Source organism: Phalacrocorax aristotelis, chromosome 1, assembly GCF_949628215.1.
Source record: "Phalacrocorax aristotelis chromosome 1, bGulAri2.1, whole genome shotgun sequence".
NCBI lineage: Eukaryota > Metazoa > Chordata > Aves > Suliformes > Phalacrocoracidae > Phalacrocorax > Phalacrocorax aristotelis.
In genome coordinates this window covers 95,803,562-95,830,385 of record NC_134276.1, presented here as the reverse complement: position 1 = coordinate 95,830,385, position 26,824 = coordinate 95,803,562, and the positions used below count along the sequence as shown (strand labels likewise).

Here is a 26,824-nt window from a genome sequence, read left to right as displayed (position 1 = left end):
AGTGGAAGCAAAGCAACTGGCAGTGCAGAGGCAAACCCATCTGGGCTGCTGCACTGTGGCAAGATATTGCTGCCCGGGTAGAGAACCTGGTTGTAAAGGTACGGCATGTGGATGCTCACGTCCCCAAGAGTCGGGCCACTGAAGAACATCGAAACAACCAGCAGGTAGATCAGGCTGCCAAGATTGAAGTGGCTGAGGTGGATCTGGACTGGCAACATAAGGGTGAACTATTTCTAGCTCGATGGGCCCATGACACCTCAGGCCATCAAGGGAGAGATGCAACATACAGGTGGGCTCGTGATCGAGGGGTGGACTTGACCATGGACGTTATTGCGCAGGTTATCCACGAATGTGAAACATGCGCTGCAATCAAGCAAGCGAAGCGGGTAAAGCCTCTGTGGTATGGGGGACGATGGCTGAAATATAAATATGGGGAGGCCTGGCAAATTGACTATATCACACTCCCACAGACCCGCCAAGGCAAACGCCATGTTCTCACCATGGTAGAAGCAACCACCGGCTGGCTGGAAACATATTCTGTCCCCCACGCCACTGCCCGGAACACTATCCTGGGTCTTGAGAAACAAGTGCTGTGGCGACATGGCACCCCAGAGAGAACTGAGTCAGACAATGGGACTCATTTCCGAAATAACCTCATAGACACCTGGGCCAAAGAGCATGGCATTGAGTGGGTGTATCACATCCCCTATCACGCACCAGCCTCTGGGAAAATCGAAAGATACAATGGACTATTAAAGATGACACTGAGAGCAATGGGGGGTGGAACATTTAAACACTGGGATACACATTTAGCAAAAGTCACCTGGTTAGTCAACACGAGGGGATCTGCCAGGCGAGCTGGCCCTGCCCAGTCAGAATCCTTACGTACTGTGGAAGGGGATAGAGTCCCTGTAGTGCACATTAAAAATATGCTGGGCAAGACAGTCTGGGTTATTCCTGCTTCCAGCAGAGGCAAACCCGCTCGAGGACCTGGGTGCACTTGGTGGGTGATGCGGGAGGATGGAGGAGTCCGGTGTGTACCTCAGGGGGATTTAATTTTGGGTGAAAACAGCCAATGAACTGAATAATATGCTGTTAATTGCTATATGATGTTGTATGTCATCACTACTATGGTTGCATCAATGGAATGTTATCATGGTGGGAATCTCCCAATTAATAATAATAGCAAATGAACTTTCAATGGAACCGAGCAAAGTGCAGCAGTGAGAGAACAAGAACTACCAGTGCAGCGGTGATGGAACAAGGACTGACATGCAATAATCTGACCCCACGCACACCGCCTCTCTGAAGGACCCTTACAAGAGATGAAATCCAAAGTCATGGACTAAATGAACTCAATGGACATTTCACAGGCATTTTACAGGGGTGGTCCATAGACTAGGGGAATGATAAATGAAAAATCTGTATAGAGATATATATATTGTTAAAGGATGAGAAGATGGAGAGGGATTATTGAATTTGTACTGAATAGTATGGGACCTGAGCATGATGTCAATGATATGGAATAAGGGGTGGATACTGTCATAGTTTCAGCTGGGATAGAGTTAATTTTCTTCACTCTAGCTGGTATAGTGCTGTGCTTTGAAATTAGCATGGAAAAAGAAAAAAACCTGTTGAGATAACACACAGATGTTTAGGCTGTTGCTGGGTGGCGCTTATACTAGTCAAGGACATGTCTAGCCTCCCATGCTCTGCTGGGTGCACAAGAAGCTGGGAGGGGAGGGGGCACAGCTAAGAGAGCTGATTCAAACTGACCAAAGGGATATTCCATATCATGTAACGTCATGCCCAGTATGCTAGCTGGGAGGGGCTGGCCGGGGGAGGGAGGAAGCAATCGCGGCTCGGGGACGGGCAGCGTCGGTCGGCGGGTGGTGAGCGGTTGTATCGTTCGTGTTTCTGTGGTTTTTTTCCTATTTTCCCTTTCCCTTCCTTTTCCCTTTTATTATATTATCATTATTGTCATTATTATCATAATCATTTATCATTATCATTTTATTGTAATCATTAAACTGTGCTTATCTCAACCCACAAGTTCTCTTGCTCGTCCGATTCTCTTCCCCATCCCACAGGGGTGGGGGGGGGTGAGCGAGCGGCTGCGTGGTGTTCAGTTGCCAGCTGAGGCTGAACCACGACAGGGTGATGTGATAGTAGTCTACAATTACTTGAAGACTTAAAAAAATGGTAGAGCCAAGCTTTTTTTTAACAGCGACAGCTATTAAAACAAAGAGTAATGGCCAGAAATTGCTCCTTGGAAGGTTCAGGTTGAACATGAGGAAAAACTTGTCCACTGGGAGGGTGGTGCAGCAGATACAGGTAGCCCAGAGAGATTATAGGACCTCTGTCCCTGGAGGTTTTCAATACTCTACTAGATGAAGGCACAGCTGTCCTGATCTAATGTTAGCACTAACCTTACTTTGAGTTGAGGTCAGATGGGATGACCATCAGAGGTAATTTCCCACCAGCGTTTGTGTGATTTAGTGAAAATATGAGGAAAGCACCATTATAGGTTTCCTTTCTTGAAGGTAGAAAATATGAGGGTATTTCAGAGAACGAAAATCTGCATCAACTTGACTTTGATTTCTCTTTTATTACTGTCTTAACCCTATGAGAAATCTTAAAGTATTTAGTGATAGTAGTGTTGCAGATATACAGGAGCTTTCTTGAACATTCATTGAGTTCGTATGTCTCTGTACTTGAAGAGGTTGAGGCATCTGTTTATAGAATGTATAAATCACATGGTATTAGTGACACCTCTGTTAAGAATATGCACAAATATGGAATTTTGAAGTGAAGGTGTTTAAAATGTTGGTAGCTGCCTGTCATGGAGTTTATGTTGCTGGTCTTTTAAATACTACTCTAGTTTCTGTGTATGCTGTACTACTAATACAGCAGGTTGGTGTAAAAAGGTGGGAAGGATTTGAGTTTACTGTTTAGCTATGGTAATACAAAATCAAGTATAAAAAGAATGCTTTTCTTCTTCTACTTCTTTCATACATGGGTAGAACTGTTCCTGTTTTGGTACAGGAAATGTTACTTAAGCCTTTCTGAGGGGTTTGCTTGTTTTAAGTTAATGAAGGAGTTGAGTTTTCTTCTTTTCTTCTTTTCTTCTTCTGGAGAAGCTGATTTGGTTATAAATTCGACTAATTTGTATGTATAAATTTCATATATGTCTAATTGTTTAATAATTCTGCTATAACTTTCACAAACAAAGTGCCATTAGAATTAAATACTTCTGTGCAGAAATACAACATCAGAGATGGAACCAAACATTTTTCCCCAGAAGACATTTCTGTCAGTGTTGAAGCATGTTAACTGTATAATAGATACAATGAATCACATAAATGCATGAAAACATAACAAGGATTTCCTTTTCAGAACTCCTTTTTTTCTTGGTACTGGAAGTCAGTTCACTGCAGAAATGGTGCACATGTTTTTTTGGTTGGAAACATACGATTCAGTCTTGGGCAACACTTCTTTTTTTTTTTTTTTAAGTGTAAAATACAGCCTTATGTATTAGGGGCCTTTTTTGGTGCTGTTTCTAGCATGTGCCTAGATACAGACTTCCAGGAGTGGGAGTCCAAGTGTCACTGGTCAAATAAATCATCATTGTTTTGACCTCTTTTGAAGTACCACGTACAAATCTGATTGGTCCAGGGATGCAAATATGAAGTTCTAGTAGGAAATATGGCCTTTCATCCAGATCATAAGCAGAGTAATAAAGATCAGCTATATGGTATTATTTTATTTCAAGAACATAAAAATTCCTGAAACTCGATGCAAGCATATTCACAGTAGTGTTGATGTAATGCTTTTCCTTTCCATCTTCAGAAGGGAAAACATAGCTTATGAATTTATTACACCCACTTTAAAGCACATAATAATGTTTACCTAATTTTTATGAACTATTGCTTAAATAGAAGGAAAATCATTAAATTTTTATGCATTGCAAGCAATTGGGTTTTTTTATCCCTCCTAATCAGTCTCCAAAACAAGGACAGCTTTGATTGCTGTATGACTTCAGTCCCTTGCCTTGAATACAGATCTGTGATCATTTAATTAAAATCTTTACTGAAATAACTAGTATTGTTAAATATGTGAATCTTGTTGGGTAACATAATTTGAAGCATTTTTCTGAAGAAATACACATAGTTTATGCACATCTGAGTCATCTCAAGTCATAAAGGATATTTACTAATTGAGGAGAACCTCTGTACAGACTTGTACTTATGTATCACCTGCTTAATCTGGACAAAAACTGATTGGTCCTTTAAATCTGTTGGTTGAATCCTATCTGTACCTGGGAGCTCACAACTATTTAGATTGCAAGTTTCACTGAAAATTAAACTTGAAGATACTTTAAAGTCTTAATAGAATTTTTGAATTTAGGAAAAATTTTCAGATGGTGCTTGCGATTCAACATAAATCACAGAACCCAAAAGGTAAGCTGCAATTGGTACTATTTATTCCAAGCAGACTAGCAAAAAGATGACTGCCAGGTATTTGGGACATCCTGTGGTGTATTGAATACCTTACAAAAGTTTTGGAAATACCTGTTCTAGATTTGTTTTGTGGTTTTTTTGCTGGTGGTAGGGCTGTCATTGAAACGTCCATCCCAGTCAGCTACAGTTGCATCCTCAGTCAGTCACTCTGAACCTGATACTGCTTTCCAAACCATATCTCCCAAACTGTAATGAGAAAGATTGTAGTTGAGCAGAGTTCTAAAAGACCTTCTATACCCCCAGAAAGCCAAAGAAAATAAAATATCACAGGCACACTTTGCTGTTATTCAAAAATAGTATTTAAAATCTCATACTATTTCAATCTCGCCTGTCCCTTTAATAAATATTTAGTTGCATATGGTAGTTTAAGAGTATGATGACTTATGTGATTATGTTTGGTAGCTAAATATGTGAAGTATTTGGTAAAGGAGATGCCTAAGAACTCCCTGCTTTGTTTCAATGAGAAACAGGCCTGAAGAATCTAAGAAGATAACATATTGTTGAAGTTTCATTGCCTCTAAGTGCATTTACACAGGTGTGGGCCCATTCCATCAGGGCCCAAAGGTGTCGAAGGAGCTGAGAGGTATCATTGTGAGGCCACTCAGGATAATCTTTGAATGATCTCGGTGATTGGGAGAGGTGCCTAAGGACTGGAGGAGAGCAAATGTCACTTTGATCTTCAAAAAGGGCAAGAAGGGGGACCCAGGAAACTACATGTCTGTCAGCTTCACTTCCATCCCTGGGAAGGTGATAGAACAACTAATCCTGGAAACCATTTCCAGGCACATGTAGGACAAGGAAGTCAGCATAGATTTGCCAAGGGGAAGGCATGGTTGACCAACTTGAGAACTTTCCAAGATGAAATGACTGGCCTGGTAGATGAAGGAGAGCAAGGGATTTTGTCTGCCTAGACTTCAGGAGGGCCTTTGACACTGTCTCCTTAAAGATCCTCATTGAGAAGCTGAAGAAGTACAGGCTGGTTGAGTGGACAGTGAGGTGGATTGAAAACTGGCTGAATGGCCAGGCCCAGAGGGTGGTGATCAGTGGCACAAAGTCTAGCTGGAGGCCAGTAACTACCAGTGTACCCCAGGGGTCCAGTGCTGGGTCCAGTCATCTTCCACATCTTCACATCTTCACTAATGATCTGGGCGATGGGGCAGTGTACCCTCAGCAAGTTTACAGATGGCACCAAACTGGGAAAAGTGGCTGATATACCAGAGGGCTGTGCTGCCATCCAGAAGGACCTCAGCTGGCTGGAAAAATGGATTGACAGGAACCTCATGAGTTCAACAAGGGAAAGTGTACAAAGTCCTGTGCATGTGGAGAAACAACCCCAGGCTCCAGTACATACTGGGGGATAACGAGTAGGAAAGCATCTTTGCAGGAAGGGCCTTATGGTGGTTCTGGTGGACACCAAGTTGAACATGAGCCAGCAGCGTGCCTCTGTGGCAAAGAAAGGGTTAAAGGTATCCTGGGCTGCATTAGGAGGAGTGTTACCAGCAGGTGGAGGGAGGTGATCCTTCCCATCTACTCAGCCCTGGTGGAGTGCTGTGTCCAGTTCTGGGCTCCCCAGTACAAAAGAGACATGGACATACTGAAGAGAGTCCAGCAGGGGGCCATGACCAAGATGATGAAGGCACTGGAGCACCTCTCATCTGAGGAAAGGCTGAGAGAGCTGGGACTGTTTAGCTTGGAGAGGGAAGGATCAGGGGGCATGTGTACAAATACCTGAAGGGAAGGTGCAAAGAAAATGGAGCCAGGCTCTTTTCAGTGGTGCCCAGTGACAGGACCAGAGATGGGGCACAAACGGGAACACAGAAGGCTCTGCCTGAACATAAGAAAATATTATTTTTTTTGTGTGTGTGTTTACCCTTTTACCCTGAGCATGCATTAGTCATCAGGACATGTTCCTGGGCAACTAGCCCTAGGTGGCCCTGCTTGAGCAGGGGTGTTGGACCAGATGACCTCCAGAGGTCCCTTCCAATCTCAAACTAATATGTGATTCTACAAGTGCAGCTTCATAACTTCTTTGATGGGTGGATGGCTGTCTTATGATGGGCCTGGGAACAACGGTGCAGGGTATTAATTAGGCTCTCCCCTGTCCCACACACCATAGTCTCTCTGTGCTCCTTTGTTGGGTGAGCAGATGAGGTTTTATGACATAACCTAACAATGTTTTTCTTTTCTAAAACCCCAGTTGAATTATAGCTGCCTTCTTGCTTAAGAAAGCAAACTGTTTGAGAAGGAGTTTGAGACAAGTAAGTTTGTTTGAAAAAGAAATCTAGGTTGGAGGAGGAAGCAAGGATGTTCCTGAAGTAGTAAGCAATGCCTGGAGATTTTATCAGTGCAGTAAGCCAAATCACAAAGGTGCGTTTCTTAGCTCTCTTTGTAAAGCAAAGTCATAATTAAATTTATGCAAAGAAATCTGGAAATACGCTTTTAAAAAGATTTATTTTGAGGATGCTCTCAAGCCTTCATTCTTAAACCTTCTTGTCTTTAATCTCTCTACAAAATGCATGAGGTATGTCCAACTTCTGTTCTGAAGAATGAAAACGCTTTCCAAAACACTTCTGTCTTTGTACACAGTCTGCACTCGTCTAACAAATCATGATTCTTGCCAATAGTCCAGAAATAGGCTTCTAACTGTGCTTGCCATAATTCAGGCTAGTTACAAACATAGGGAAGATAATAAGCATCAGCTGTATTTTCAAATATTTTCTGTTTGTATGTGAGCATGTATTCTGTTCTGGTTTGTGCAATCAACAAAACTCAAGATTAATTGCAGCTGAGCTGCAATTTCTGTTAATTCGTTGATCCAAAGAGAACTTCCTTTGACTCTTAAATGTTGGGTTTTGGTTTTTTGTGAATCTAAAAATATGTCACTGTGATATAATAAATAATGATCTTTATGCAATATCAGTCTTCGAGAACTGCTTTCATGTTAGAATGACAAACCTGATCTTCATGAAAACTTTCATTCTAACATCTGCATCAGCAAATATTTGACTAATACATGTAGTATATAGAAATTGAGAAATCTCCATAGTATGTCATTGTGTGGGAGAATGGAAAAACTTTGAGAAGAAAGTTCAAAATGTATGGGGTTCAGGAAGTTGTCACTATGTCATTTGCTTGTGAGAATTAGATACTGTAGGTCACATTAGCAGATACTAACTTGTACAAATGCAAAGGTATCCATCTTTCTTGGGTGCAAGTCAATGGGTTTAGTCCAGTTGTAAACAATGCCAAATGATGGCTGTGTCTTCCAGGGTAAGAGTTGCTTCAGTAAGGGGAAAAAAAAATCTTGTAATCTTTTTAAGTAAAGAAAATGTTTGGATAAAAAAAAAGGTTAAAAAAACCAATTAAGTCTACCTGATATGAAGGCAGACAGAAATATTTGTTGCTTGGAAGCTATATTGTAAAACAGTTTAAATTAAAAATCTTGGCTAACATATAGAGCAGAATATTGGACATTTCTAGCTTCCCAGCAAATAGAAGCATTTTGATTTAAATAAATCAAAGACCTGGAGGTCTTGAGGAGACCTATGAACTTAATTCTGTTTCTTAAAATCTTTCTACATTTTACCTGCTATGCTAGTTCTACCACATCAAATATTATCATGTCTGTTGTCTTCCAGTGTATTAATTATTTTAATAGAATGAAAGAAGTTAGGTACAAACAGTAAGTGGTTGTCTATACAGTTAGATTTAAGATAAAAATCCACTTCAAAAAAACTTCAATGAACATGTTATATGAATTCAGTTTTATCTTTAATACTGCATTTAATTTATTCCTAATTCTATGTTTTTAAACTATTACATGTATAACCAGTAACTTCAAGAATTTGAGACAACTGTCATTTTTCTTGCTGTAGAGTATTAGAAATTGAAGACGTATGGTTTTAAAACACTTCAATCATGTAACTACCTGAAGACAGAAGGATGAGAATTATATCTAACTAAGCACTGCAAGATACTTGCATTTTCTTAGGGTTATAGCTTAGCAATGTTGGGTTTTTTAAGTGCCAAAGGCTTGAAGGGAGAGACCTGTTTAGCTCTGTGTATTACTGCAGTCTGAGCACTCTGAAACAGCACTTACAGGTATGGCATTTTCCAACTACCAGTCATGTATTTTACTGAAGGCACTTATCACGGACACCTGGATAACCTACTCACGCTGAATGTATTGTATGTATTTGATTGCCTGGTATGAATCCAACCAACAAATATACACAGTGTCAGTAAGTAAATTGGCAATGTAAATAAAAATACTGTGATCTATAGTTTGTTTACTTAAAATCTATGACAGAGATTTTTCTTGGGGGTTGTTTTTTAAGATCACTTCCTACACAAGTAAGACTTACGGTGAGTTTCTTTGTTGGGGCAGGGGACTGATCTATGTATGTATTTTGCCTAAAATATTCACTGGTCAAATTCTGTCTTTTTTGGAAGTTGCTGTAGAAGAAAAAGCCTGATTGCAAATGAGACTGGTGCTAAAAAGTAATGTTTTATTCTCTCAGAATGCCTTAGCATTTGATAAGGCTCTTAAATGAGGATTTATTTTTAATACTTTACAGAACTGAGAAATTGCTTTAAAGATACATTCCAAGTTCCACAGAAAGTTATTAGCAGAGTCAGCAATATAAAATCCAAGCTTCTTGATTTCCTCTTGTTTCCCAGAAAACTAACTAAAGTTAGGTTAAAAAATATATTGTTTGATCTACTGTGACAGAACCAACTATTGTAGGTTTCTTAATATCTGTCATTTTTAATGTTGCCTGTGCTATAGTGACAATTAACAATTGCAGGTCCTCGTAAAAATATTGCCTTAGTTTATAGCATCATAAATAGAAGTACTATTTCGCCTGAGTAAGGTAGATTTTTTTTCCTTAGCCAAATCAACTAAGTATTTGAATCCAGGATGCCACCACATAAATGGTTATTACAGTGTGTGTGTGTTACACATCAGTGTTTTCAGGTCTGTACAGGTTACCATCGCTGTATTCTCTTTTGTCCTTGTAGTTTCTTTTGAAAAGCAGTGCAAAACTGGAGCCTGTGTTTCCAGCACAGGGCTGGATGAATGGGATTGATATGTTTGGAAAGAAGCTTTTCAGCTCTAATGTTGTAGTTTTACAAGAACCTCTGTTCTGCTGCTGCTGCAGAGTGATAGGGCACCTATCACCTCTGTCTCTCAAAACCGTATCTGTTTGAGGGGAAAACCAGTAAAGAAACTAGTATGCCCTGCAAATGTAAGATGCTAACCTCTGGGATTATTAGATGCCACATACCATCCGTGCAGTGTGTGAGTGAATCTCACTGTTTTGCATCTCCTCCCCTTCCCCCTCAATAAGATGGGCTGAACTGATTTAACATTTCCTGTCTGCTGAAGGGGGAGGGAAAGCCCTGTTTCTTCAACCCAGGTTCCTTACTATGCAGTCCTGTTGCTTCATTTGCATTGGCTTTGGTGCTTTATTGACCTTTGGACTGACTGATTTATTTTAACTCAAGCTGGGGGAAAAAGTGAACCGACGACTTGCACCCTAAGTCTCCTAGTCTTTACTTTCTTGTTGATTGGCTTGCTTCCTTTTTTAAACTGTGCCTTATTTAGAAACCTGTTAGGGTCAAAGAAGAATTACCTTGTTAAGGGGAAAGAAAAAGTGAACGCAGTTTGAATTTATTCAGCTGGGTATTTTGATACTCTCTTTAGAGAAAAATGTTTCTGTATATGTGTCTTAGTCTAGAATCTGAGATAATAAACCAGTGTGGTATGCTTTGAAAACGGAAGAGAGGTTCACTACTTTTAAGGGCTTCCAGTGACTCTCTTTAACACGAGTGCGAGCTGGGATTGGAATAGGAACTGTAGGAGCATGTCCTGTAAATAAGTGTGGTTGCTACCTCCATTCCTTCCTAAATAGCTGGTAAGCATTGTTTGTTTTTTCTTTTTGCCTTAAATGACAAGCAAAGAGGCTAGCTGGAGAACGTGCATACACAAGGTAACATTAACAAGGGGGGTGAGAGGAAAAAGCATCACATTTTATCAAGCTGCTATCCTTATCTGTGCTACTGTCCATCTGGTAGGACTGGTCAGCAACTAAATATCAATTAAAGATCTGAAGATACATATTCTGTTCTAGAAATTTCCTGGACTACCAGTCTTCTCCCCGCAGTTTCCTATTTGTGTCACGTCCTGTTCTGTTTGTGAGTGTGGAGCTGCCTGTGTGATTGGCCCTTCTTCAAGGGAACTGCCTGGTTTACTGAAGGCACGCGTTCAGTTGGGATTTACTGCTTTTGTGTCATCATCCCCTCCCTCCCCCATCACATATCCAAAAGAAGAGTTTACTAATTTGGGGGAATTTCAATAAATTCAATTTATTGTCAGTTAACAAACTTTTGATTACTGAGTCTGGTATTGAAACACACACACACACACTTAGGCACAACATCCCTTGCTTCCCTGTTCCTGGCCTCCATTCCCCTGGCCACACGTAGTCTTCAGTCCATTTGGAGAGGCAGCAGGCAGGTGGGAGATGGGGTCAGCGCATGCTGCTTCCTGCAGCGGTGGCAGCCTCTCTGGCGCCATACCTCTTGGCCCTGCTCAGGTTGCTGCTCTGCTCCAACCCCTGCTCTTCTCCCCTGCTCCAGCCTGCTCCTGTTCTCTTCTGGCTCCTCACTCCTCCCACTCAGGCCTTGCTGTTCCTTATTTTGTTTGGGGTTTTTTTTTTTTTCTCTCTCTTGGTTTTTTTGGCGTTTACTGCCCTGTCTTAAACATGTTTTCACAGAGACTCTATGAAGTCCTCTGGATCAGAAGCGCCACACGTGGCTGATAGGATTCAGCTGTGCCCTGTGGTGGGTCCATTACAGAGCCAGCTGTGTCCAGCATGGGGCACCCCTGCAGCATGGGGCACCCCTGCAGCCTCTCCTCTCGTCTTTTTGCACTGAGGGCACCCCTGCAGCCCCCTGCTACCAACACCTCACCAGTTATGCTGAAAACACACCCCACACCACCAGTCTTTTATTAATTTGTATGAATTTGCTCTTCTTTTTCGCTTTTTGCTCTTTGCCAGTCTTGCTTTTTCACTGCCCTATTTGAAGATATTTGCTGTTGTCAGGTAATGTTGGGCTAAATTGATTAGAGGGGAAACACAGCTGGAGTTCAGTGCAGGCTACTGTTTTGTTCCTTGCTTATGCCTTCGCATGTTACAACACCAGAGAAATTTCTGCCTTGGTTCTGTTGTATTTAATAGCTTCGCTCAGTAGAGTGTAGTTTGTCACAAGTTTTGAGGTATTATGGGATGTACTCAACTAACAGTCACAGCTATTTACAGCTTCAGGGCATGGTAATCTGAGTTGCAAATGCTGGTCTGTGGACTGAGGGCACAATCATGTGCCAAGGAATGCAGCAGTCTCCAGAAGAAAAAAAAAATCTTTTACTATCTATTCTGGATTTTTATAAAGATAATTTACATCTTGAAAACTTTTTCTTTTTAGGTTTTCCATGTAGTGCCAACTACTGCAAAAAAAATTGGTTTCTTCAGCGAGATAAAAACTGATGGGGAGAGATAGTTTCTTTATAAAATTGGTGTCTTTTGGGTTAGTATTTAGAAGTGTGGACTAGATTCTGGTTTAGTATTCCTACAGATTGAATTTTCCACTGCAGTTGTCTGCGGCTGTGAGAGTTTAAGGAATCTTGTTTCTTTCATAGTTGGATGGAGTCTGTCTGGCAGCAGCTCTTGTCATGTGTTAATAGGAAGTTGACTGGTGTTCACTTGGACGTTTGCATATAGAAAAGTTGAACCTATTGAAGAAGGACCCAGTTCCCAACAGAGTTTAGAGGTTTGGAGGACTGCAGTGGGGCAACACTTGAATTTTTTTGCAATGTGATATGTGTTATTACTTGTTTGTGTAAGTGGTGGTCTGGGTAGCTGTCTGAAGTGGTACAGGGAGGACAAACTTCCCTACAGTTAATTCTCCTCATGCTGTTCTTTAAAGGTACAGTGTTTCCTCAAGTATTCTTCGAAAGATTAATTCCTCCTAAAACAAGATGTTAGCTTTTGCCACAGAAGTACAGTGTTTTGGGAGTGCAAAGAGTAGTTATGTTTTACATCACAGACCTGCAGAGGAATCTTTTGAATAATAAGACGACCAGATTCTTAGGGCAGGCCCAGTGCTCTTTGCACTGATGTATATATATAGGAATATTCATTCCTGTGTACTGACTTAAGAGGAATAATGGCTGCAATAAAGGTCTACTGTAACACTGTCAAGGTGGACCACTTTTCAATTGTAAGAAAACACTCTAAGTGCAGAAATATGTTGAGTAACATCTGCAGCCTTAGTATTTGCTAAACAGCCAGCTGGAGCTCGATTCACATTTTAAACAAGTGATATACTGTGGTATATTTCTTTCAGCAGTGAAGGCTACATGTACATTCACTTCTGCTCTCTTCACCCTCCGACTGCTCTGAAATTCCTTCAGCATCTGGTTGGGCTCAAAAGGGGACAAAAAGAAGTGTCTTTGCAATGTTTCTTTTGCTGTAACTGTAGGGCACGCATTCTGGTAGCGCTGACTGGCAGAGAGTTAAAGCTGGGCAACTGTCCTTTCACATTTACTAGCACAATCTAGATGGGCATGCTTTCCCTGTTTGCTCTTTGGACTTGTGGCCATTGGGTGATTTACATGTTGCATTTTGATGTGATGCCATAAGATGGCAGCCATTGTAACAGTGTGCTAAAACAGGAAAAGGAACAGTTTTGTTTGTGTAGAGTAACTTACGTTGTTCCTCTAGTTTTGAGATGTAAATTATAATTTTCATTTGGTATACAGGCTTTTGCACAAAGGCTAACCCAGAAGAGTGTTCCTGAGGTCAGGTGGTTTGCTTTGGTTGTTACAGCAATGGAGTTTAGTCTATCCACCTGAAGTTTCCGAAAAGGATGGCTTGTTTCACGTATTGAGACTTCAAGAAAGAGCTTGTAAGAACAAGCAAGCTCTGTTCTAGGCATGTCCAACTCCATTCTTCAACAGATTTTAACCACTCAAAGAGTGGCCAAAGTCCAACTCAAATATCAGTATTAGGTGCTTATACTGAAAATGTGTTATAGCAATGAGGGATATGTGTATACAAGAAGCAGAAGAAAATTTTTGAACTTTTAAAATTAGAAAATGGAAGTTTTAGTATATTTCCGTACAAACTTTTTGTGCTTACTGATTACATTATGTGTAAACGATAGATGTATATACTGAAATTCCTTTCCAAAATAGAGATGATAAATCAGATTTCATTGCTATTAGCAGGCAACTGGTTTTACATCATTTTTATCATGTGAATTTTGTCAGTATTTTGGGAACGTGAAGATAAATTTGCAGTTAAAAGGCAGGAAAACAAAGAAAATTGTAAGAGAAATGGTTGTTACTTTTGTGCAGTATTTACATTTATACTTACATACAGGAAGTTAAGGTTCTGTCAATGTTTTCATTAAAATCCATGGGCCATTGTAACAGTCCTCAAAGTTTAATTTGGCATATAACTTCATAGATATTTGGTACATGTATTTTTGCAAAAACTCTTAAAAATGGGTTATCACAGATACATCGTTGTCTGCTTTCTCCGTTCTTTGATTCCAGTATTCATTGCTGGCAACACATTGTACTTTTGTGTCTGTTATTGTTCTAAAGTCAACACTAACATCACTTGAATAATATTGCTTGTGGTAACAAAAGGTTAAAATGGATTCCAGTTTCATGACTTTGTGGCATTTGGAAAACAAAAGATGAAAGATGATTTAATTTAATAAAGCACATCTCAAGAATGATGAGAAGTTCAAAGCTTTAGGCTCAGGTCCAATGCTAAAGGTTCAAAGGTTTAAAAAACTGTGTTGAGAGCTTTAATTTTTTTTTCAGCTTAAGAATGTTATGATAGAATTTATTGTGTTTTAAAATCTACTTACCTAGAAATTACAAATAGGCTTTCCAAACTGACTGTAGTATGGGGAAAACATAGGACATATTTATGAACTGTATGAATTTTTCTGTGCTCCGAGGCCATTTTGTTTCCCTAATTAGTTGTTCATGGATGAAGATTTATGCAACAGGATGTTTTAAGCCACCAAATCTTACTTCTCTATGGTAAATGGAGACTGAAGTACTGTAGCTATTAAGAAAAAAGTAGTGCAATAATACAGGTACAGTGTGATGTGCTAGAAGGCGCATGGATGTACAAAACATTTACAGTGTGCTTGTATCTGTGAAGATGTGTGAGGTCTAGCTCAGCACCAGTCCAGAACTGACCATTTGGAGGGTATCAGCCCCATTTTCTTGGCACTCCATTTCTGGGAGTGTTTGTTAGCATATCCACAGTTTGTGTGTAGCTGAGCTAATAAATCATCAAGAATCAAGGTCACTGTGACCTTCAAGTGACCTTACGTGGAGCTAGCTCAAGCCCATCATGGTGTATTAATTCAGGTATTGACTAGGAGACACTATACTGTATCATCATGCCCTGAAGCAGCATAGCTGTTTTGCATATACTGCATTTTAAGCTAATAAACTCTGCTAGACCTGAGCTGGCTTTTAATGTTGTTGCAGATGCATATACAATCTGCACGAACAGCTCATGGATTTGCAAATTTGACTTTTTATGTCGAAGTTGCAGGTGCATAACTCATCTCCTTCCTATACTGGTGGATACACCCCTCCCTGCCTCAGTTTCTTGTCGTCTTCTGCCTACTGCAGTACTCTGGAAAAATGAGAACCTGGTTGTGCAGCATGAGACACACTGAACAGGTTGTTTCACCAGAGGAGGTTTGTGAGGGAAGGGAGGTCAGGCTTGAACTAGTATTTGCTTCCTCCTTCAAGGAAGGGGTGGGGAGCACATCTTGTGCAACTAGCCGTGCATCACATTATTTTCAGGATCTGGACAATGCTGTATTCAACCTGAGAGTCATGTTGTCATGTTAAGACATGGTTTTGGTTTAGTTGTGCCGACAGGAAAGGTGGTCTAAAGAATCTGTGGAATGGGTCAGGGCTCTAAATTCAGCTGACCTGTGAGTGTTGTGTTTTACATTTCCAAATACCCCATCATGTCAATGAAAGTCTTTATCATTGTGGTATTTAATGTAGACAGATACTTACTCTTTTTTTTTTTAACTTGTGAGGAAAGGAAATTTGATTCTTTTGAACAAAAGAATCCTGTTAACTGTTTCTTCCAGTGCTCTTATAAAGCTGTTTTGCAGAGAGGATACAGATGATTATCAGTTATTCTAGTTCTGTGGACTTCCAAGATACAATAGCAGACACATGAATTGACCTTTTAATATATATGCAAGCTTATTGTTGCCTCGCACTTTTGAGCAAGAAAAATAGACAGAATTTATAAGGTTCTGTTCTTACTCTAATTGGTCATCATTTAATATTTGGATACCAAAGAAAGAAAATGGATCTCATGCTGAGTGTGCAGGTGTGAGATAATACAGGTTAGTTGCTGGAACAGATCTGAGTCAAGCCTTTTAACACCTGAAGAAGGTTTATTCAGTTCTGAGGGTGTTTTATATGCAAGTACTGAGTGTAAGTACTTAAATAATCTTTGCTCTGTCAAGCAGGAGGAGCAATCCATTATCCCCAGCTGGTTACTGCAAGGCTTTATAGATCGATGCCAGTCCCTAGGAATGCATTGTAACAGCGAAGGAAATTGTTGTATATTACTATGCAGTTCTTGCCGTTGGCATCACCTGGAATTTCAGAGGCAGCGGGAAACTCAGAAATTATTTAAAAAGCCCTGCAGTGTACTGTTTTCAAGTCTGTATCTCCTGCTTTCTGATATAATTTCTAAGTTCACAGATTGGATTAGGTGACCAAACCATTTCTAACTCAGTTTTTGCTAAGTATGAATTTTAGGTATTTTTTTGTTCCTCACTCATCACCAGAAAATAGAGGGGAAATGAAATGCTGTTTTCTTAATGCTTGGGTGAGATTAAAGAAGTAAACTCTTCATGTCTGTACTGGTGAAGAGGAATTGTCCTTTAAATATCATGACAAGTGTGTGAATATTATGAAAGAAAATATTTCTCAGATAACCTTTAATTGCAAAAGGTTTCAAATCAGTTCATAGGCAAAACTGGCATTGGATAGGTTCTTTGTGGAGATATGTTACTTCTGCCAGTTTTGGCAAGTTTACAGAGAAAAGCTAAGTGACTACTTGTAAAATGTTGCAGTATTTTTGGCCTGTTGTACAATCCAAGACAAGTTAAGCAAGTTAAAACCTTATTCTTAGAGCTGTGACTTGAATGTTGCTAGAAACAAGTTTGAGATGAGTTGCACTGGTTTCATCACTAACATTTGATTTCTGTGGAATGAAAGGGGAGATATATTCTAAAGGCATTGGTTTCAGAGGCTTGGAGGAGTATTGCAACTGCAGAAGCAGAAAAGGGAAGATGTGCTCTTTAAAACGCTGCAACCTTAATAGTATTTTATGAATATGTGGAAGTAATTAGAAGGCTAATTAAAACTTTTTGGTTCTTAGCATGAAATCCTGAAAGTGCTGGTAAAGAATGCATTCTGTAATGGGTTTTTTGTTACTGAAGAAAGACATGCACACCTGTTTTACAAAACTTGCTTTATAATGTGTCAGTTAACAAAGAAAAGAAAGAAAAATCTATGGCTTTTGGTAATAATTGCAAAGAGAAGCATGTGCAGAAGGGGAGCAAACGAAAACTGACTTTTTTCTTATCCTCATGTACTACTGCTTGGAAGGAGTTTTCTGGTTCCTGGCATTGTTCTGTCACTCAATCAAAAACAAGTTTTGATATGGTAATTGTTTTCCAGCATGCAGACATCACTCTGCTACAGGATTTCCTAGTTAGACAGAATTGGTATAATCCTTAAAAGTTGCCAGATAGTTATCTATTTATTACTCAGCATGCATCTCCACAGTACACTGTAGATGCTGTTCTACAGTGCAGTGTGCTGTGGGGCAGCTTTTGGTACTCAGGCTGTCTCAGGACAGCAGTGTATAAAGCAACTTGTACTCTTTTACCTAACTGAGGAAAAGCTGTAAAGTAACCTGTGCTGCATGCCGCAGGTACCACAACTAAAATGGTGTCACTCACTGAGCTATGTGACATTGTAGAATTAATTTCATCAGAGTAGACTGATATTTTAGATGCTGGGTTTGTCTGGGTTGTCTAGACTTGATATAGGCAAAATAGACTATTTCCTTTCTGGCATTAGTGAGCAACTGGTTTCATATTGGGTATGCAGAGCCCAGCAGTTCAAGGCCAAAGAAACTTTGATCAAAGCAAACAAACAAGTAAATTTTTTCTGTATGAGAAGCATCTTAATCAGTCAATGCCCTCTCCCGAGTGCCTTTGGGCACTCTGTTTCCGCCTGTTAGTGTTCGACAGCAGCAGTGTAATGGTTTATTTAACCCTTCTAGAACAGGAGTTAGGGACGTTTTGTCTAGACTAGCTGAATCTGGTGAGAATAGATTTCCTCGGTGGCTTTCAAATTCCAGACTTCTTCCTGTAAAATTGAGATTCTTTGTTAATATCAGAAAGTAAATTCCCCTGCCATTATGTTCAGAAAAAGGCTAGGCCACAGAAGAAAAGACATTTCAAACCAAAAGAAAACTGCAAATATTATAATGATAAGGAACAGAAATAACTTTTAATTTTTAAGGATCAAGTAACATTCTTTCCTTGAAAATGTTCTGTTGCCTTCAAGGGTACCTACTTGATGTAATGTCATTACATTTTAGTACATGAGTACTAAAAACTCATTTGAAGGACTGTAAAGGCTAACCTCTAGTTAACATGACTGCCTAAGTGAATTTTGGCCAAAATATTAAAGAGATGTCAAAGTTTGGTTTTAAAATTTTTCTGGCAATTGGAATTTAACTTGGATAGTGATGCTCTTAGCTCATTCTGAGATATACATTACCCGCATTGCCTTGCCTGAAGGCTTAAGAGAAAACCTAAACACACGCATACATGCACACACACACCACCCCTGCAGCAAAAATAAAACCCAAAACCAAACCAAAGAAAACAAAACAAAAACCTCACCCATTGTGATTTACCTTTAAAAAAAAGATAAATTCCAGTTATTTAAGCTGAATTATTTGCAAGTTCTAGCTTTCTAAAGCTTTTTGCTGGACTTCAGAGCAATAAACACACTGCTCTGTTATAGCTTTGTGGATTAAACAAAGAACTTCTGGCTCACAGTAGCAAACTGTGCTTAAATGTGTTCTAGTTGTGTAATACAAGTATCGATGTGTGCAGCATAGTAGATCACTGGTGTAGTCATCAGCTCTGGGTGGCTTGTGAGGCGTAGTGGAGAGAATGGTCTTCCACAGAATCTGGATACTTTTTTTTTGTTGTTCTTAGGTCTGAACTGTAATCATCCTTAATCAGATCAATGGTATGAAACTGGACGAAGCTCTCTGCAGCTAAGTAAATGCATCTACCTTTCGTATTCAGTTGCTGACTACGTTCCAGTTCAAAGTAGGAGCTGTGTTGCCACCTAGTGAGAAATCTGTAGGTACGCATGTTGACTTGGAGTTGCATAAACATAGGAACTTACAGAGAGAAAAGAGAAATAGGACCTGACTTATGAGTTCATTTTTCAACTTTAATTTGAGTTTCACTTAAATAAATGAAAGTATAAAGATACTGCAAGTTAGCATTTCCTGATAATACTGTGAAATCTAGTGTTCTTAACTTTCTGACTTATTTTGTCTTTGGGAGGAGGACAGCAATGTTACAGACGGGTGTGATTTGACGTACTGTCAAAGATTTTAAGCCAGTGCTGCTGTTGAGATGAGTAATGCTGCTGTAATCTGGCCATTTGTTTCTATTGCTGTGCTATCAACACTATTGTGTTCGTGTTTGCACAGATAGACAGAACTAGTCTGGTTGAAAAATAGCTCTGAGGGGAGGGGAAAAAAATTGTTTGCAGTCGGACCGATTCCTTGGTCCTGTCTATTATGCAGTTGCACAAGCAGTTGCACTAGCATGAAGGGGAGAGGTGGTGCAGGAGGGGAGAACGAGTTAACAGAAGAGGGAACAATTGTTGCTTTTAATGGGGCTGCTAGTTTTAAGTGTTTATCCATTACTTTTCACTACAAGAAAAAACAATCTGTGTAACTTAATGAAATTATGACCTTCCAGTCATTTCAATAGAGACCACTGTGACCTTACAGCAGAGCATTTTGCCAGTTCAGCGCTCCAGCCAGTGTGTAGCATTCTTTTGCCAAAAACAAATTGCATCAAATAGGTTTTCTATTTTTTTTTTTGTTTTATTTTTAAAAGAAGTTTCACAGCATACTCTGACAGATGAGCTTCTGCACATACCCTTCCACTTCCCTCTGTTAAAGAATTCATTGTATCACAAAATGCTTAAAATTGTGGTTTGTAGTGTAACGACATGTGGTCTATGGTAATTGGGAAGGTGTTGGGTTTCAGACTATTATGCAGTGCTGCATAACAGGTGGGAACATGGGATTTAATATAATACGGTTATCAGTAGTGAACCCACTTTCATAATTTGATTGATCATGGCTTGAGAGTCAGTGACCATTTTCGATTTCCTTTCATTACTTATTGAAAGCAGAGCAATGTTGGGAGACAGGGAAAATGTTTCAGATTTTACAGCAGAGGTTCCAAAATATCTTCAGCAGGAACTCCGTTTCTGTTTGGAAGTCCAAACTTGTGACAGAGAGAACCCTCCTTATTCCTTTTTTAAATCAGTTTATGGAGTCTATAAAAATACTTCTGATTAATGTGTCCCCTTGAGTTTGTGAAACACTTTTGAAACTGCTACTTTGCATCAGGGAGAACTACTAACAGTGTTTTGAAGTACAGATTGTGCATCTAAAGAAAAAAAAATCTAGGAAGTGTCCGTTTCACTTTGCTGTGTTTCCCCTCTTCTTCCTCTGTTCCCCTACCTCACTAAACCTGCTGTTGAGCATAAACCAAGAGGAGGTAGAATGCAGAAAATCATAGAGGAGAGATATGGGCTTATCCAATCTTTGTTCCCGCCTGAGAAAGATTAGATTAGATTATTTTTTTTTTCATTGTGGTTGGTGCTTTGTAAAAAGTTGCTAAGAATTATCATTTAATTAAACAAAATTAAATTATTTGCTTTTCATTATCTGCAATAGGCAGCTGTTAATATTCTTTCAGACATTCTTAAAAACTTTTATTAGTTCAGAGTTGATTCATTACCCAAAATACACCATCTTATTTATGAACCATTGCTTATTTGTATGCCAATAAAAATGAGGAAATGAGTAAAAGGAAGGAGGGTTTGCTTTCATGCACACAACCATGCAAACCAATTTACCATATCTGTCAGATATGTGTTTCTGGACAAGTCTGGTGGATGTATCAGAAGTTGTGAGAGGAAAGTGTTTTTTTACACCCACTTTCATGTTCTTCATAGCTCATGGAGTATGAACTGAGGAAGGAAAATTGCCTTTTAAGTGTCCCAAGACACCCAGCTCCAGCTAAAAAACAATTAACATGTTTATATTTATGTCCAAAAACTGAGAAAGAATAGAGTAGAAAATGGAAGTTATTCAGAATTTGCTGAGTGTCTATGAAGTCTGATTCTACAAAATTGAGATTTCCATAGGTTTCTGCATGGGGGGTGGGGCTCAGAAATGGATTCTGATTATTGAGCATTAGCTGTAACTGCATTTTGTTTGTCTTTCTTCATGTCATCAGTTTGATTCCAAATGCTACAGTAGCATTAAAATAAAAGATACTGACTGGAGATGGATTAACTCACATTGTCATTGTAAGTGTTCATTACCATGGTGTTTTTATCAAGGGCCATTCACAAGCTATATGCATTTGTTTCTGTTTGGTATATGTATTAGGTATGTTTGTTAAGGTACAGATTGATTATACAATAAAATGCTTGGTGACAATGGAGACACTTTGCCAGGAAAGGTATGTGCTTGTAGTTGTACTTGTGTTTTGCAACATCCGAAGCAGCTCCAAGTGCTGGCTTTCCTAGTCTTATTTGCTTTCTCCTTCCATATTCCTTTCTTGTCTTTCAAGCCAGCTTCTATACTTGATATTGCTCACCAAGCCATTTCACACACTAAGACTGCGTGACATCGAGCCAGTGGGGAAAAAAATGAATGTTTTTTTACTGAGTTACCACTGAAATGGTTTGGTGTATGGTGTGACAAGCTCCAGGCTGCTGCACAGTGGAGCAGAGGGCAAGATATGTGTGGGATGAAGGGAGAAACAGCCGGCAGTTAAATCAGCTTGGCAACTGCGGAGCTTTAGCCACCCCAAAGTGTGCGGGAGGGCAGGCAGGAAAGCTTTTACTGCTTATTGAGACGAGGAGCCAATAAGTGGTCAGATGTATCTGTGTGATGAGGAGTTGGTCACATACACCAGGAAGGTAGAAAGTGCGGTTTTAATTAAGAGAAAGAGGAATACTCGCTTGTGGAAGAAAAAAAAAAACCCAAACCCCTTTGGGGCAGAAACATCACCATGGTTCTGTAGTATAGGAGTTTCGTTGCCAATGTCCGTATAGGATGTGCCAACCTCCAGCTGTTCATTCCTGTTGCAGTATGTTGGCTGTGCTGAGAGCTTTTATGACTTCCTTGCTATATTATTAGAATATCAAAGCCTAAAAGTAATTTTCACAGAAGAGCAAGAGTGAGCAGAGAGGGGATAGGGAAACTTTTTTAGCTAGTATTGCCCTGAAAGCTTACCTGGTTTTGGAAGTGTGACCTCAGGTACAGTATGATTGATTAAACTAGAGTTTGCTGTTGTGCAGGGTGTTGTGTGCTTGTTACATGCTGTCTTGAGACAGAGGTGTAATGTGGTATGCTCAGCTTGGGGGTAGTCAACTCTTCTGGAACCCCTTGAAGCGCGGTGTCTAGTGCAGTCTTGGCTACTAGGAAATGGAGCAGACCTGTATTAAATGTAAGTGGCAAGTTTTTGTAATGGGAGGCTGCAGGGTTGGCTTCCATGGGAAGAAGCTCAGGGCTGCCCTGCACTGGTCACGGCTGGTTCCATACAGCTCCAGCAGACCAAAGCTGGAAACCATCAGCCATGAGTGTGGTGCTTCTGCGAAAATATATTTAAGGAAGGGTAGGAAACACTGGAGCAAGGCCTGGGGAGCGTGGAACAAAAATAGGGAATGCCAAGGTCAGGGAAGGAGGAGGTTCACCATGGCAGAGCAGATATCCCCTGTAGCCGGTGGAGGACCCATGCTGGAGCAGCAGAAAGGTGTGAAAACGAGAGTGCATCAGAGAGGAGCCGCTGTGTACTGAGCATGACCCCCACCCCCCTGCACCACTTAGAGTTGGGCGGTAGAGGAGTCTGGAGTGAAGTTGAGGCTGGTAAAGGGGGGAAGACATTTGTTGGTTTAATGTTTATCTTTTTTATTCCCTCCACCTTGATCAATGTCTTTTAATTGGCAGTAAATTAACTTTGTCAAGTAAAACTATTTTGCTCACAATAGTAACTTTTAAATAAGAAACCTCCTTGTCTTTATCTCAACCCATGAGCTCTTTTGTTCCTGTTCTTTGTATTTTCTACTCCCTGCCCTGCTGAGAGCAGAGAGCCTGGGTGGGAGTTCAGCAGCTAGCCAAGGCTAATCCACAAGTCAAAACACCAGTGCATTTGTAGACTGAAACAGTTGGTGCTGAGGTCTCAGTGTCAGCCTTATATGTGCTTCAGGGTGTTACTTTAAACTAGAACTAGTCTGGCCTTGTGGCCTGTTCAAGACTGGAGTGCATCAGGCACATTTCTGAAGCACATCATTGAGTTTAGTTATATCTGGAAGAATTCCCGTTGGAGTCATCAGCAGCTTCTTCATGATGCGCACCCAGGGATGGTAGGTGAGAATGACAGAACCAAATGAAAAAAGCATATTGATTTCCTTTTAAAACTTAGTACGACCACATCTATTTGAATTACATATAATCATATTCTCACTGTACAAAATATATAGGAGCATTTTAAGCAAGAAGTTTACTACTGATGTAGATACTTCCTTTCAAAATACTGTCATACCGAAGCTGTGGCTGGAGAACTAATCTTTTAAAGGACTGAGCCTGGAAAATCAGAATGCTGTACGTTTAAAAATGAAGTATGTCTTCCATCCTGCTAAGAAACTTGATGCTGTCCTTCACCAAAAAACATGTGGCTGCTACAGTCTGCTTGTCACTTTTAAGATGTTAAAATGGTGCTATAATCTAGGCTGCTAGCGAGCATCTCATTTTTCCATGCTACAGGATACCACGAGCATATTTTCAAAATACGTTCCGTATGCATTAGATGTTGTAAAACCTTGGGTGTCAGATTTTGAAAGGAAAGTAGGTGTTTGCCAGAATTGTCAGAGATGCATAGGATATTAGGTAGCTAACATCCATGGAAATTTTAAGTGATGCTCATGTTCTGTATTTCCTATCAAAGACTGACATAACTTTCTTTAAGGTTATTTAGAGCAGTTATTTGTTTAGTGCTTCCAGTAATTAATTTTCAGTGTTGTTATCCAAACACAGGGCTGCATTTTCTCTCTGTGGTGGTTGTAACTGGGAATTCCCTTTTCCATCTTAGAAGTCTGAACTTTCATGCAATTTTAACATTTCAGTGTCTCTCCCTAAATAATTAGCCATTTATAAAATGGAGACTTCAACACATCTTCAGTTGCTTAAAAAAACCTCAAAGTTTTGTAAACAGACTGTGAAATTCCGGAACGTTTACTGGTAACAGTAGTTTAATGATTTTAAATGCTTTTCAAGTTATGATGTAAAGTATCAGACTGTGTGCTAAACAAGTTAGATGAAACATCGCTTCTTTCTCCCTATTGTGGAACAATAACTTTCATGCGGTTGGCAGACAAACTTTTAACACTTGCGCTTTTAAACCTTGCTCTTCTATTTCTTATCTCTGTTGTCATTAATGTTTAATTTTGAAAGAAGTGCTGACAGAGAAGGCTTAAACAACAGAACAGAAAGTCATTTCTTCAGCCATACCAAGAAAAGAATAGATAAAAATGTTCAAAAAGTCTTCAAATATAAAGTAAAATAGTCCAGCAATGAAAAGATGACAATTTGTTTTAGATTCTAAGACCTTGTCTTGCCTTAAGGTATGTTCTTTTAGCTAAGTGTGCTTTACCAGATAAGGAGACTGTTCTAAATATGAGATGCATAACTATTAGTAAATGGTACATGTCACCTCTTGCTGCTTAAAGCCGACTTAGTCCGTTGGCAGATTCTAGAGTTGTTGTGAAGCTCTTTTAGGTGTTTAGAATATGAAAGGCTTATTTTGATATGGGATGTGTGGGACCTTTATTACTATGTGACATGGCTAAAATAGCAAGAGGTTTAGAAAACTTCACAGGAGGTAGTAAATAGTTCCTATGATGTTATATTCAGAGTGATAAGTTACAGATAATACAGTGGCTCACAAGATAATGGGATTTTTCTTGGGAAATCTTCAGTTACCTGCTCGCAGCCAAACATCTGCTTGGTTTTATGTTCATAACTGGAACAGTATATGTAGGCACTTGGGATTTTAATTACCTCTTGAGGAACATGTGGAGATGAAATTTAATCCAGTCTGGTAAAAGCATTTGATAAGGGATTGAGTAGGCAATGATGTAATTTTTTTAAGTGAAAACAACAAAATGTATGTGCCATCTCTGCCTTTTCTCCTCCCTCCCCTTTCCTTTTTAATGGTCTTAAACATGGCATATTTTGACATTTGGATCACAGTCCAAATGGCCTGCAGAGTCTCTCACCTCTTTTCTGCCCTGTAGCTTTGCTGAATCAATGTAGTATGTACTTGTCTGTCTCTATATACCTAGTTTTCTTCTTCATCCTTAATAGGTCTACTGTTGAATAAGTCCCTGCTGGGGACTTTGTAGTAGGACTGCTGTAGGGCTTTTTTCTGCTGTTAGCTCCAAAACCCCTTAGTCACACAAAGCCTTGTTCTGTGACTTCTGTTCATTTGTTTTCCTGTTTGGAAATTTTATTTTCCACTTTCTCCTTCCTCTGCTGCCTCAGTCTGTGAGCAATTGTTTCACTCATGCAATATTACGGAAAGGAACAAGGTAAATGGCAGCATGTATTTTCTTCCTCACAGTTCTACTTCTCTTCAAAATATAAATAAAGCCTACAAGAAACTAATAAAGTAAACAGCCAAAGTAAACTATTTTGAACACATTTTTTTACCTGTAAATAAAGCAGAACTTTTCTGTAGTTTCCTGTTGGATTTTCACTTTGCTTTCCGTCTAAAATAGGTATCAGATACCATGGTGAAGTGTGGTAGCATTAAAGTCATTGTGAGACAAAATAGAAGTGCCATACTTTCTGGAGATCATAGTCATCCACAGAATCACATAGTTTTTCTATTCTTTTATGTTATCTGCTGATATGCTTACCTGTGATCTTATTTCCGAAAGACAGGATGTGTACTTCAGTGAAACACAAGGAGAGCCTCAGTGTCTAGAAAAGAGGTGGTAATCACTTAGTGTCAAATCAATGCCAAGCATGATGGAAGGGAATGTTACAATATGGTTTTAGTAGTTCCTCTGCATGAAGGTGATGTAAAGGCTGATATGCAAGTATTTTCAACAATGAAAGACATACTGCTGTTTTCTTACTTGATAGAAACTCTGTATAAAGGACAAATTTTACATTAGTTTCTTTATCTGAATTTCTTCTGTATCAGTGAGAGAAAGCTATTTGCTTCTTTTTGCTGCTCTCTTTGAACTTCCTAAGATGACATTACATAATGGTTTCTAAGGGGTTGCTCTGCTCATTTTGCTTTTAGATTATATTTGCAAGAAGGGAGGAAGCACATGATGCAAGTGTAATATGTAAGTTCTAGGAAGAAAATTTTTACTCTGTGAATATGAACATTTTTCCTGGGTTAAAATTCAGTCATTTCCAAATTCTGAGCATTTTTCTGAATTTATAGATGACTAAAAGATTGAAAGTCTAGCATAAATCTGAGTAACCTGTTAAATGCTTCACCTGAAAGAATGTTAATCTCGTTGCTTGTATTTTTGAATATTATTGATTCATTTTAGAAGTGCAAGAAGGCACATATGAAAATGGTGCATTTTAAATTTCTTTCTACTACTGTAGCACAACAATATGGTAAACATTCTCAAACCCAAAAAACGTATTTATATTTTCCCATAAATACATACGTAGGACATTCTTGAACAATTAACAATTGTATGGAAAGAGAATAGAAAAGTAAAACGTCTACTTCAGAATACAAAGTAGTATTTTCCTCTCTTCTCAAATTACCATCAAGGTTATTCTTTCAGG

At 39.4% G+C, this 26,824-nt stretch overlaps 1 protein-coding gene across 4 annotated transcripts in view; it reads left to right on the top strand.

The window, feature by feature from the left end:
• The window catches only part of CASK (calcium/calmodulin dependent serine protein kinase), a 229,042-nt gene that overhangs the window by 67,351 nt on the left and 134,867 nt on the right, over positions 1-26,824 (top strand). The window lies entirely within an intron of this gene.